Source organism: Camponotus floridanus, unplaced genomic scaffold (genome assembly GCF_003227725.1).
Source record: "Camponotus floridanus strain SB8 unplaced genomic scaffold, Cflo_v7.5 scaffold61, whole genome shotgun sequence".
In the NCBI taxonomy this organism is placed as follows: Eukaryota; Metazoa; Arthropoda; class Insecta; order Hymenoptera; family Formicidae; genus Camponotus; species Camponotus floridanus.
In genome coordinates this window covers 364541-377704 of record NW_020229781.1, presented here as the reverse complement: position 1 = coordinate 377704, position 13164 = coordinate 364541, and the positions used below count along the sequence as shown (strand labels likewise).

The window sequence follows — 13164 nt, the reverse complement described above, 5'->3', positions numbered from 1 at the left end:
AATGGAATTGAACATTTAATTGGTTAAACATATCCTTTCAGTTTAATCGCAAAATTTGTGCCGACAAAAATATTGTGTGTATCAACGAAATGTATACAAAACTTAAATCAAATTTCTTATAAAAATGTTCTCGCGAATTGCAACCATTTCTAACGAGATTACATAAGATTAATACATTGTTATTGTGAACATAATTGTCAATATTTGATGATAAATGTCGCTATAACTCAAATTGTACTCATTCTCCACTAATCCCCATTAATCCCCATCAATCATGCTTTGTACTATAGAATCCTATTTTCATTTCATACCGTCAAATCCGCATTAGACACATGCATCAAGATATAATCATTAAATTATAAACAGATATCTTCATTGTATAGCGTAACCACAATTCTCGTTCATATATACAACCGATCAATATTCTTCAAACATATATGATACAAACAATGATGCATGTTTATAAATCTAGAAAATTTTAAATTAAAAATATTTCAAGAAAATAAAAAGTAATAATATTCTTATCTACTATATTTTGCATCGCATGATACAAGGTGAACGGAATTTGATCTGGTTATTTGATGACTGGATATTTTACGTAAGACTAGTCGATGTGGAAAAATAATTATGTGTCAAATTACAAGGACGCATAGAAATACATCATCGATTGTCATATGATCCGAGCAAAAATCAGCATACTTATATCAGTATACTTATTCCAGTACTTATATCAGTATACTTATTCCAGTTATAACATAACTCTTTTATATAAAATTTTTTAATATAGATTTTAAAAATACAGCATTATAATTCGATTACGTTGAAAATGTCTGACTTAAATATTACTCTATTATATCACTGTAAAACAGAGTATTAGAAATAGAATATTACTATAAAAAGAGTTGAATAAAACTAGATAAGAAAGAGAAAAGCCAAATGCTTCTGTTTAGATAACAATAACAGACACAGATTCCCACGTATCATCTACATTAAAACTTTTCGTTGTAAACAGAGTATGCGGCTTAATCAAATACTGGGATATCTGTTTATATCATGCTTACTTTCTATGGAGCGCGAGTAATAAAAAGTATCAAGAATCTACTCTCTGGCATGCCATATAAACAAGCAATGCGTTTACGTTAACTGCAACTTTATGGACTTTTGCTAGCATACAAATACGTGTGCGAAGAAATCTCATTTATTTTAACTTGCAAGTGAAATAATATCATATTTTTAAGTGCAATGTAAATTATATTTCTTGCTCTCTCTATATAAATATAATATTTAAAAAAATAAAAATATAAAAATGTACAAATGGTTCAAATGTATGTGTGTGTGATACAAATCAAATAAGAAGCAAAGAAATGCTAAGAACCAAAGAGGTAATGGTGCGTGATAATAATTATATTATGATAGAAACTTTATAAAGTTATTTATTTTACAATAAAAAGCGTAAAAATATTTTTAAAATTTTTATGTTTAAAATGTACTGTCGACAACGTTTCTTGCTGTAGGTCTTTTTCAAAGTCAAGTAGGAAAAACATAATTTAAACACATACATTTAAAAGAAAAACATAATATTATTTAAATCGACAGCACATTTTAAACATATATTTTTGCGCTTCTTATTATATGTAAAATAAATAACTCGCGTCTTTGGTTTTTATCCTTCTTTTATTTCTTATTTAATATAACATTTGTATAAAGAATGAAGCTAATGAAAATGAGGAATTTTTTTATGTACTATTTTTTTCTATTTTTAGCGAACTAAATGTAACGAAATTTTATGACATTTTCATTTTCAAAAAATTTTATAAAAAATATCTCGTGAAGAAACAAACGATCTATAATTTCATGTAAAATACAGCTACAGTGTAATCATTATACTGTACGTTAATATTAAGTTAATGAACGCGTTGTCAACGATGTGTTAACATTCTCACATTTGCACTTCGAGCAGGTTTACGTAGCTTAAGCTCTTACGCAGTTTCTTCGAAACTGAACTAGAACATTCGATGAGTCGCACAAGATCTGTTTAAAGATACGTAAGAAATGTTAAATACGATGCATTATCGTATGACGTGTGCTTAACACATTGCATAATACAAAGAGCACTTATGCCTATAATCCATCGTTGATGGATTATGAACGTTATAATGACCTAAATCTTTTTATTTTACTCACTTTAAATGTAATTATAATTATATGCATTTTATGTATACATGTAGTTCCTAGTCAAATATAATAAAAAATTTATTCAAATATTTATCCAGCATATAAATACATATAATTCAATGAATGAGAGAGAGAGAGAGAAAGAGAGAGAGAGAAATTAAATTGTGATATTTAATCGCATATGTATTATTCGTTACCGAGGAAAACATTCATTAAACCGATATAGCAAGTCTCATTGCAACATGATTAAGAAAATTAATTTAGCCGATGTATTTATATAATAACACGTCTGCTTCAGTAACATATAATCGCAATGACAATTATGATAATCGAGATAATTACGGTAATAGCATGAGACTCGAAACTTCATTAATTATATATAACATAATCTCACTACATCTGCCATATAAATAAAAAAGTTTTTTATCTGTTATCTCCCACAGTGATAAACGTGCACATTCAGGAAGATCATAGCTCTACTAAATCCAATAATTATCGGCTTTGTCGCGTGGCAGCTAGAAGCCCTTGTTATCCGGCTACGATAGAGCGGCCCAATTTTTCAAACATGTTTTTCTATTCTGAATAGCTCGTAAAAAAAACTTTGGATCGCTGATATATTGTTCATAAAAGGGATTATGGAACAGTAACCAACAACATATCTGAATAAAAAACGGCAAACAAACTAACTTGCAAAATATAGTAACATATGCTTGATTAATTTATTTTTTTTTTATCTAGAGAAAATTTTGTCATCTGCTGCATAATTTCTGTATTTTTTAATATTTGACGCATTGATAATTAAATTAAATTTTTGATATAACAAAGTGTAATTTCAATTAATGGAAAAATATCTCTTTGTAAAACAATTAATTAAAAATTTCAATCTAATTTATAGAATTTCAGTACTTTCTCCAATAAATTCAAAATTTTTAATTTACTTAGAAAAACTTCTCACGAGAGATTAAATGTAAAAAATAAGAATCCGAATAACTGTTTTTCGTTAAATGAAAATTGATATTAATTCTCAAAAGTGAGACCAACAAGACTTTGTCAGATGTAAATTCTATCTTGAGGTTCTAAGATTGACAAAACTTTCATTAATAATACGCGTTATCGATGTAATCATACATTGCATTGTTAATACCACGTCATTTTAAGAAATCACATGATACTAAAGAGAAACATAAATTTTAACATTTACTTCTTTATAAAGATTAAAAAATGAATAACATTCTTGCTCGAGATAAAACGTGTTACAATATCGAGAATCTTGTCAAATTATATTTAACTATTAGTAATTATATTTAACTAAAGTTGCAAATACAACGAGAAAGTCAAGTTAATTTCCAACGTAATGTTTTTCTTTCGGCACTTAGCGGCTTGTCACCTTTATTTGACGTCATCAGAGGGAAATCCGAAGTAGCTCTCGTTCTAACACAGGAAGACTTATTATTCGAAGCACGATGAAGTCTCATAAGTCTTACATTACGCGCGCACGACGAGGATTGTAAATCGCGCTGACAAGGCATAATGATTTCGACGTGATCGTATTAAAAATTCATAGTCATCTCGCGTCGTCTCGTCCATTATGAACGATCGATGAGGATTTAGGAAGCTTCGGCTCGATTCATTCCTTCAGTGATCCATTCGTAGTCCGATGATTAACATCGGGCGCGAGAAAAAAAGAGGAAGAGAAATGTAGGATTTGGCGAAGAAAGTAAAAAAAAACGAGAGTCTTGAATTTCCCTTTTTATATATTCGAAATATATAAAAGACATTAACAAGAGGAAACAGATAAAAGATAGTACTACTTATTAAATTTCGAATTCTTAAGAATTTGAAGGAGACTTCCGCTTTTATGACTGTTTGATTTGGCATCAATAAATGAGACATTTTTCCAGCCATTAACAAAGATAAATCAAGTTAACAGAAGGGGAGAGGACACACGCGCGTGCGAGAATAAATTCGAGAAAATTAAAATAAGCATCTAAACACCTTATCATTGTGATTGACGATTCCAGCATCGACCGTGCTTCGTTATGAGGCTCGATAAGTTCTACATCACTAATGATCCGATGTATAAAGAGCGTTATACACGAAATAAAACATCCCGTAGAAAGAGAAGGAGAGAGAAAAAGTCTCCGCGAACTCCAGTCGTTTTATCAGTCACGTAGATCTCCATTGCGTGCTGTTCCTATATTCTACGGCCACAGTCAACGGTACCATACTCGGAGTGGACTTTAAATCAGATTACAGTGTGCACTTTCCCGCCAACAGAAGTGAAAACACGCACATATACGATGTGTAATACGTATATAAGTGGACTGGAAAGGGGAGGGGATGGCAAACAAGCTGCGTCGAATCGACTTACGCCGCGAAGGGCGAACCTCGCCAAATTATGTTAACAAATACACGCGTATGCACGAGAAGGTAATTAATTTCTTACAATGAGAGATTGATCCTCTACCTAATGAAAATACTCTTACTAAAATACTCTATGCTGCCCTTTCATGTTCGCATGATTACCGAGCAATATTCGATGCGTCCATCCTCTATCTGTCTCCATCGTCTATACCATACAGAGTATAATAAGCCTAGAGACTTAATCAGGGTAAGTGCCCTTTATGGAATGTGCATAATGTAGCGCTGTCTGTCAATGTAACACGCAGTTATTTATGGCACAAAACTGTTCTTGTTTTATCTTCCATTAACACGAGGTCAACTCATTCCTGCGATACAGATATTTTATCGAGTATCGTAAAAACTATACTCGTTTTTCAATCATTCTTTTTCTTAAATATCTATGTATAACTTCGTGATTCTAATTATATTATTACAAAGTAACGAACACACCCAAATTGTTTTTGGATAAACATTTATCTTTATATAATATATTCATTATATAATTGATAAAATTTAATTAATTCCACTCTCTCACAGCATTATTTTGGAACAATTTACGAAAACAATTTATAAAGTATGCTGATCTTAAACTCGTTTCAATTTCTGTCCTGAATATTACGTGCCTAACTGATCCTATTCTTTAGAAGATAAAATGTTCCCACGGTCAACGCAGCACTTTTATGAACGCTGCTTTTTTAAATTGCGCTGAATTGTGCAAAACTTGCTGACTCGTATCGTAAATAATCTCAGCGAATATTATAAAGAAACAATACAAAGAAGATTACTCTCTATGAATATTTCTTTTTAGTTTTGTAGATTCACAGCGTGTGTGCTGTATCATATATTAACGTGCATCTCATGTAAAAAAAAGAAAAACATTCATATCATAATTAATTGATAACACAAATATTCTGAGGACGGGAATTGATAAAATTCATTTAATTAAATCCATTTCGATATCTTATATGTTATATATATATTTTATTATTGTTATGATTTCTTATACTTGATACTGTTTACAATTTAATAATTTATTAGGAGTAATTAAAACAGAATCACTGAATCATCATTGAATTAATATCGAGTTACGTGGACAACGATTTGCTATATCATCCTCAAGAAGAATTCTTCTAACTTTCAAATCTTTTAATGCGTTCAAAATCCGTTAAAAGAAACTCGACGCACCACTCAGTCGACATTCAAGGAAAGAGCGACGATTTACGGGTTTCTCTGAAAATGTTATGTCTACCCGACGTTTCTATTTCAGCAATTTTCAACGAAGACTGCCGACTGTGAGGGTAACGATGGTCATCGGTGCCGCAACCGGTAAGCGCATACTACCGTCTCCGATCTCGTCACGAGATAACGTCACGGCAGGCGACAAGAACCGGCTGATTCCGAAGAAACGTTTTATCGTCGCGCGATGCGTAGCCGAAGCGCACAACCACAGATCGTTAAATCGTGCAAGTCGCTCGCTGGCATTCGATCCAACGAGCATAGCTCACAAAAGCGTGTCATGAATCAGAGTTCCTTTCTCGAAAGGTTGACACTATTCTAGCGTGAATGACGCGAAATAAAGCGTGACTAATGATTATAGTCGGATTTGCGCGTGCGAGATATCGAAAGATGAGCAAGAAATAACAAAATGAAAACAAATGTCCGCTTGTGTTACAGTATATGATATCATATATATGCGAAAAGTAAAAATATTAAAGCGATTAAGCGATAAAAAATATTCATTCATAATTTTGATTTTAATACTTTTATTTTACTTTATTTTAAATACTACATCTCTCTTCAAAATTAGTACCATTCCGAAATATAAATCTTAGTAATATAAGCGTCAAATATAAGCGACGAAAATAATATTATTTTATATATGTATCACACACACACAAGATAACGTATTATCTAACAATACCTTTACCCTATATATAAGCGAAATAATTAACTTACTATCTATAAAAGAAGGATTATGCAGAACGTGTATCTGTGTTATACAAATTTGAATTTTAAAGTTTGTAGAATATATAGAGTTGGAAATAATATCTGCTCGTACATAATATGAGCTGTCGTTTCTAATCTCGTAACTAAAGTATAAAACTGTATTATGAATCTTTCATAATATATGCGCACATATCAGGCTTTATAATAATCTCTTAAATGAACTTTATAAAGCTTTCATTCAAGAAAATATTACTCTCTCTCTCTCCCTCTTCTCTTTAAACATTTTTTTATCATTTCTTAAATTATACTTTTATCTTCTTTTTATTTTTTTCCTTGTGCACGCTACACATGTGTAAAATTTATTTAACTCTTATCTTCTCAAAAAAAAAGAAAAAAAAATTAAAAGAACATATCTATGAACATTGATTTATTGTTCTATTTGGTACGTTTCCTCTATTTCTACCACTTAATTCTCTTCCACTTTTTTTATAGATATCTGTTTCTTTTGAGATATACGATTTTTCTCCTTTTCTTTTTTCCAATTTTGTCTTTCAGTTTCAACAAACATTTTTCCAAAAATAGTCATAACTGTCTCTCGTTATTGTATCTAAATTCTGACCCTTACTTTTTTTTTACCTGACACATATTTTTGGAATGGTAACATAGGTGCGGTATCGTTGAGAGAGGCCTACCACGAAGATAGGTATGATCAGACGACACGCAAGATCACGCGACATTCAAGGCAGGGCAGTATGAACTCGATGCTTCGTATGATTCATACGCGACGTGAGTAACTTTTATCATAAGACTCGTGACGCATCACGATGGCTAAAAGCAGAATATGGCGAGATGGCTTAAGAGTTCAATGACGTAGCTGGTTTATGGTCAAAATGGACTACCGGATGCCAGTGCATTTATATATAACCAAGACATGTACAACTCGATTGTGTTCTATTATATTTTAAGTAAAATAATACAAATGTTATATGAGAATAAAAATAATTAAGAATATTATTTATCGATACGGCAAATAGGTTACACATAGCCCGGCTATTCATATAGTAGTTCTATTTTTAGATTTCCGATCTTAAGTATGGTTTTAGATCCCTTTAAGATTTCAATGATGACCGTATAATATTTTCAGATCTTGTTTAAGGCGATTTTAAATAAGAATATCGGTCATAGACACTTTAAATATATCGGTCATAGACACTTTAAATATGTACGTGAATGTACGTGAATATGTAAGTGAAAACAATCCCGAGAAGTATATTTAATTAACCAGCCATGTTCAAGCTTGAAAAAATACAATGAGAACAGTAAAGAAACCATAATATAGCGCAGTTTTATATTTTCTTATTAATGCGAAATTGATAAACAAAAAAATCGCTGTATATATATTTTAATTCAAAATACGATTAAGATACATATAAAAATATAAAACTGCGATTTCAAATTTTCAGGTATTAAAATGATATACATCCACCGGAATATTATTGAAATGAAAATGAACGTTTCAACACGTTTCTCGCTCACAGCTCGATGAATAAATCATTACATTAGCATATATGACTGACTAAAAAATAATAGACAAATTATATATATATGTATTATATATATATAATTTGTCTATTATTTTTATGTCTATTATATATATATATATATATATATATATATATATATATAAAACTGTTAATCTATTATTGATAGAATTTTTGATCTGACAGATGTAAATATTTCAAAAGTGTACACGTCTGTTATCAATGTCCATCGAATGTTATTTTTATGATGTTTGATAAATGAAAGCGTTTTGTCGAAGAAATTGACTTTTCTCTTTGCATTTGAAACTCTTCTAAATTACGAGATGAAGCCTTATAATTAAATACTCTACGAAATTGTCGACCCTTGCTCGCTATCCAGCGACTCGATTGTCGTTTTAATAGAACGGTTCGGTTGTCTCGACTTTCAATGAAGAGAAGGAAGAGAGCTTGTACAAATAACTGCGTTTATAATATTGCAAAGCGGATCTCGTCCTGAAGAGAAAGTTCTCGAACTTGATAATAACGTATATTCGGAATTGACAACGCGCACCAATTATGCTGGCAAACTGAGACTCGCAGTTCTTGTCATCTCGGGGAGCGACAGTATAACGATGTTTATTTACACAAAATACGCGGTAAACTTCTCGCCAATTATTCCTACTTCATCGAAATAATAATTTAACGATGTTTGATATAGAAAAATTATAAATACTAGAGACGTATAAGAATTAAAAAACTATTACATTAAATAAGAATTTATCTATTTGATACAAGATATTCAGATAAAGAAAGTACTAAGGTAACGGAGATCAAAATAAATTTTCATCCGGTCTTTCGAAAAGTTTGATATCTTATGCCAACTGCAATAGATTGATCGTTTCTGCGAAAGAATTGATATCTCGCATCGCAAAACTGTTGCTCCAAACAACAATGACTTACGGAAGATTGATATAGGTATGTAAATATTAGAAGAGTATGTTTTTCCAGACTTTTCACACAAGAGATCTTTATTTTATTGATTCTACCTTCTTGTTATATGTATCACAAGAATATCAATAACATTTAAAATATTTTTAATTATACTACATATGTATAAAATATAGAATAAAATATAAAAATTATTTTTGTTGCAATTGTGTTTTAGATAAAATAAAAATAAAAAAACGCGTTTAATTCTTATTTTATTCTGTATCTTGAAAAATTATTTTCTGTAATATAACAATTTTCAAATATTTGTGCGTTCAAATGATTGGAATAGTAATTTTAATACATTGAAAAGATGGACGCAAACTCTACTGGAATAAAATATTTGAAAAAATATTTGTCTAACTTATTAAAAGAATGTCATGATAAAATATCCGACATAATATATGATTCTATATAACAAGTGTATAAATATCAATTACGTACACATATCCTAAAGGAATTTCATGGTTACGCGAGTATATAAACATTTGAAAGAATTCAGCACTTGATAATATCAGGCATTAAAGACACTCGCAAGGTTAAATACGTACTAAATCAAGTGTTATGTCTGAATCAACATACACTTCTTCCATTCACATAATCTGTCTCGTATTATTGATCTCTCTCTCTCTCTCTCTCTCTCTCTCTCTCTCTCTCTCTCTCTCTCTCTCTCTCTTTCTATAAAATAAAATTATATTCCAAGCATAATATAAAATTATATTCCGAATATTGATGTTATTATTAACCATTATTATGTCAAATGCACTACGCACGTTGATATTAGGTAATATAATAATAGTAATTCTCAGCCGATCAAAAATATTCAAGATTTACACTACATAATTTAAATATTCGGACTCTGTTATTATTCACGCACAGGCGACCAATTTATATCGGCGTACTTGAATATCGACATAAACAACCGTATTTTCGCTACATTTGGCATTCTATTTTTGAAATATTTATTCCCATTATATACGTCGAAATATTTTCGACGTATCATTAAATCATAAAAATTTCATATTATATCCACATGAAAATTATGTTTCTATTTCAAAAAATATATAATACTCTGTGTATTCTCTTCTCTATTTTTTCCTCACACGAGAGAAATAAATATATAAATTACATCGGACGATCGCTTTTAATATTAGATACGCGATTAATATTAGGTACATGTAGATAGAAAATACGATCCAAAGAGGCGAGAGCACGACTGCAACGAGATGGTATCGTCATCGTGCGCGGTCGAGCGAAGAGCAAAGCCCGGCGTCGCTGACAAGAATCGAAGACAAAAAAGAGATCCCGAGAGATCACGCACGAGGTTCGCTCCGGACGAGATTCCATTCCGGGCGAGAGCGCGTTACACGAATAAAATGAACACGGCCGGTGTGCATCGCCTCGTGTGCCACGGACCGTAACGTAAGATAAGCTCGATCGGCACTCTCGTAATATCCGAGGAAAAGAGTCAGAGAGAGAGAGAGAGAGAGAGAGAGAGAACGTATTCCTACTCACATGCATACACACACACACACACACAGCATCTTCGTCTTAACCCATGCAACCCGTGGCGACAAAGTCTCGAGGGAAACCAACGGACTAAGCGAGAAGAAAGAGATTGGTAGGTTACTTACCAACATCGGCGTGCTTGCGTCCGGCTCGTATCCGTCAATCAACAGCAATGTTCTTCGCTCACGTCCTTCTCTCAGCACGTCACCTTTGTTGCCTTGTCTCTCTTTCTCGCTTCACGGCTCTCTTGTTGTAATCTCCTCACCAAGGACGTCGCACGCACAAGCCGAGACACATCGCGATACCATGAACTTAGCTTCGAGACCGGCACTCCCGAATCCGAACGCGTAACGGTCGTTCAAACGTGGCGCACGGCGTCACGCTATTTCGCGCAACCGACACATATATACACATATATACACACACGCACGCGCGCGACAGGGGTCACTGAAGAAACAACGTACACCGATCGCGGCGACGAAGATGCGAAACAATGAGCAAAGCAGGCACAATCGCACAACGTGTACGCGAATGTACACGTCGCGCGGCAATCATGCGAAAACCAGTACCGCAAGAACAATTCTTCGCGAGCAATCGTTTCTCACGCGACGCACGGCATCGTATTTTCAACAATCGGCGCAGCTCGTGCGTTCTCTCGTCGGAGAAGAGAGAGAGAGATCGGCGTCAACGCGACGCGAAACGATACCACGTGACACGCGACACGACCTACGCGCGCGACTGACTGCGGTGAACTGAGCCTCGAGACACGGCGAGGCGCGCGCTCCCGATCGGTGCGCTTCTAGCGGCTGATACTAGAACTAACGGTGGCGTCTTTAATCGTTCTTCGCGCTTCGATTCATACTTTATACTCTCTCTCAGCGTGGTCTCTGGACGGGAAGCAGCAAGCGGTCAGGAATATACCTAGTGGACGACGATTGACAACGGACCATGGCAAAGATCGTGAAAAGTTGATGTGAGTACTCATGAATTTTCTAACATTTCCGAATTCTCTTTCAAACATTGTCCTGTATGACGGAACGGAGGCAGCTTTCAGGCGATAAAAAAATTTGATGAAATATCCATCAATAAATACAGAATAGAGAGAGATTCGTGTTCATATCCCGCATAATGGAAATCTAGGTAATATATTTCGAATTGACATTTTTACTCGACGAAAATGTCATGTGTAATTTATCTTAATGAACGGAACTGTTAATAAAGCTGTAATTGAAATTCTACGTGCGCGGATTTTTTTACACTAAAACTGATTAATTGCTTGAAATTTTAAGCTTCTTAATAAACCTTCGTGAAAATTTGGATATTGTTTATTGTTTACGAAGAAAATTATGAGTTCTGAATAATAAAATACGCATGCATTAAATAAACAACTAAATTATACTGATTAATTCTCTCGAAGGTAATATTTACCTCCGTTACATTTCATTTTAATATTTTAATGCGTGAATTTGTTTATTCATAATGTTTACAAATACATGCGTATACCTTTGTTATGCGTATAACGTATAGATAAATTAGAGACTGTCTACATAAACTCTTCTTTATGCAACAAAACTGTCCGATAGCAAACACATATATTTTCATTCGCACAGAATATAATTATTAATTAGCGGATCCGAAACAACACCTAATTGGTGGTTACATTTTTATGTTGAGTGAAGTTAAATGGTTATTGTCAGATTTTACATATTAAAATGCAGTTAAGTTTGTATATAGGCATAATTATTATATATTCAATGTAGCACAGAGATTAATTAAACTTTGAGTCTTCTGCGAACGAATAATGCATAACACGATTGCATTACTGCCAGAAAGCAATTAAATATTTTATCACAAGTTTAAATCTGTCTCATTAGATCTCATATAGCATGGTAAAAAAAATATTATTTCTCCATGAATTTCTCCATGAATAATTCAAGAAAAGGGAAAGACACTACATTTCATCTATTTTCGAAAAAACTCTAGTTTTATCTTATATTTTTTCTACTGACATAAATTTTAAATTAATGAGATTCTACAAAAAACCAATGTGTCAATTAACGCAAAAATTAAAAGTTTAATATTAATCAAACTTAATTGCATTGTAAATTTTATTCTTATTTAAGAATTTTTATCAGGCTGAAGAAAAATAATATAATTAATTTAACGTGATATAAAAACTAAATAATAATAAAAAGTTAGTACGTGGAACAATATATAGCAACTGATTTTTATAATTGCTATAAATTTTGATAATTGCTATAAAATATCAAGATTCTCCATGCTTTACACAAAATTCAAACAATTAAGCGAGCATAAATTTTAGATGTATCATAATTGTGTATATTATATTCTTACAAGACTTTGTGACATTTAACTTTTTCAAACAACTTCTAGGAAATTCTTTTTCCTAAATAGTTAATTTGCATTAGCGTTGCATTACACTATTTCTGAATTTTTCACATCATGCAATAGTGCTCCCTCCGATATAATAATACTTTGACAATGTACTAATTTTATTTCACTGATGTAACTGCTGGGTAATGCAATAAATATCATTTATTATCATTTATAAGTATCAATTGAATAAATTATGTTTCATTCATCGCACCCTTCATTCGCTCAC

The 13164-nt window shown here is 32.2% G+C and overlaps 1 protein-coding gene across 4 annotated transcripts in view; it reads right to left on the bottom strand.

Moving 5' to 3' along the window:
• Positions 1-11272, bottom strand: part of LOC105254457 — a 199835-nt gene extending 188563 nt beyond the window's left edge. For all 4 annotated transcript variants that reach the window (XR_003123487.1, XM_011263136.3, XM_011263137.3 and 1 more), the window contains exon 1: positions 10667-11272. The gene's annotated coding sequence lies outside the window, so the exon portion shown is untranslated. The remainder of the gene's footprint in view (positions 1-10666) is intronic.
• Positions 11273-13164: the final 1892 nt, after the last annotated feature.